Here is a 2,067-nt window from a genome sequence, read left to right as displayed (position 1 = left end):
AACCGGACAACCTTCCAGACCTTCTTCGGGATGAAGCCCGGGCTTCGAGGGAAGCCTGGGTCCCGGGTGCCAGAGGGAAGCCGGTGCCGGCAGCCGGGGGAAGGGCCTACTCTTAGTCTATAATAATAAAAGTGTAATATGCTAATTAGAACCGGACAACCTTCCAGATGACCTTCGGGATGAAGCCCGGGCTTCGAGGGAAGCCTGGGTCCCGGGTGCCAGAGGGAAGCCGGTGCCGGCAGCCGGGGGAAGGAAGGCCTACTCTTGCACAGATTTCATGCATCGGGTCTCTAGTTCTAATTATAAAGCACTCTCCACAGAGGGACGAACACTGACCCTACTCCTCCTTACCCTCCATTCCCATGTGACAGTTAGAACCTACAACCACTCGTAGGGTCTTGCTTCTCCACAGTTGGGAAGACTTAACATACACAACGAAGAACATTAAACTAGAGCAGTGATGGCGAACCTATGACACGCATGTCAGAGGTGACACGCGAACTCATTTTATTTGGTTGATTTTTCTTTGTTAAGTGGCATTTAAATATATAAAATAAATATCAAAAATATAAGTCTTTGTTTTACTATGGTTGCAAATATCAAAAAATTTCTATATGTGACACAGCACCAGAGTTAAGTTAGGGTTTTTCAAAATGCTGACAAGCCGAGCTCAAAAGGTTCGCCATCACTGAACTAGAGTAATGTTCCCAAGTTCCTGACATAATCTTTGGGATTCAGGAAGGAGAAATCAGAATTCCCAAGAATTCCAGAAACAGTAAGTTCCTCTTAAAAGTACTGCCAACATCCTTTCTACTTTTTATTCATTGTTATGGATATCCAAAGCAAATTTGTTTAGTGATGAATAAATATTAAGTTTGGAAATATTACAAATGCCTGTAGCCTATAGAGAATAGTGAAACCCCGAGAAACCATGAAGGAACATTCATAAGTCGTATTTGAATCATGTAACATGCAGATATACCAGCAAGGTTAACAGCCCTACCAGAATCATATAGAGAAATTGCCAACTTGAGCATTTATCTTGCTTCCCAAATGTATTATTTCTTGTAACACCACACACAGGACTTGCACAAGGTAGATCATGCATGTAAATGTATTGATATTTACTTTATCAATACGTTTGGGGCCATGAATACACAGCTATAAAACAGAACAGCCGCAGTCAACACTGACTGATTAGAAGGTGACCACTTCTCTCAAGGGCTAATGTCAACCTTCAGCTCCATGTGTCAGCAAAACATGGGAAGGGATTCCGGCGCAGACACAGTTAAGTGAGGGCAAATGCAGTAACTCCTGCCTCAGGACCAGCAGCAGTGACCTATTTGCAGCTCACCCTCATTGAGTACCAGGCCCCTGCCTGCAGGGGCTGAACTTTGAAGAGCCCTTTGCCTTTTAACTTTTTCACAATATTAACTAGCTTCTACTTCCTTTCCGAGACCTCCGAACTCTGAATGCAGCTTCCCCGTCATAATCTCTAGCTGCTTCTTCTCACACCCATTTTCCTGCCTCTCATACTGCCTACCGCCTGCTTGACTCCCAGACCTGGGGACTGCCAGCCCCCTTTCCTGTGGATGCCCTGGGGACACAGATGCTGACAAGCTCCTCTTACCTAAGTGGGCCTTAAAGGGAAATACATCTATAAAAATAAAAATATCTTAAACCCATAGAGATAAAATACTTCATATATCATCTCAGTCTCATGACAGCTCTGAGAGGCTAAGAAGATGGCAGAAATTACTTTCTCCACCTGAAGATGAGGAAAACAGATGCGTATGGAAAGTGAGATACATGTATCGACATTTAATAGGGCTGGACTGGGACCAGTGTTCCCATTTTATTCTTTGAATAGATCTGTGAGTGCCCGCTGGGTGCCAGGCCTCTAATGCAGCTCTGAGGTCATTGCTCCGTGTTCCCCAGGAGGGAGTGCACTTACATTAGCAGGGAAGAGCCGCTTTCTGACGGTTAGGTTATTGCAAACCGGCATCCATAGCAAGAGGTTACCTAGGGAGAGTCTGTGCTGGTTGTATGCTGTTTAGAAAGCATTCA

The sequence above is a fragment of the Myotis brandtii genome, unplaced genomic scaffold (assembly GCF_000412655.1).
Source record: "Myotis brandtii unplaced genomic scaffold, ASM41265v1 scaffold209, whole genome shotgun sequence".
Classification (NCBI taxonomy): Eukaryota; Metazoa; Chordata; class Mammalia; order Chiroptera; family Vespertilionidae; genus Myotis; species Myotis brandtii.
This window is presented reverse-complemented; position numbering follows the sequence as displayed.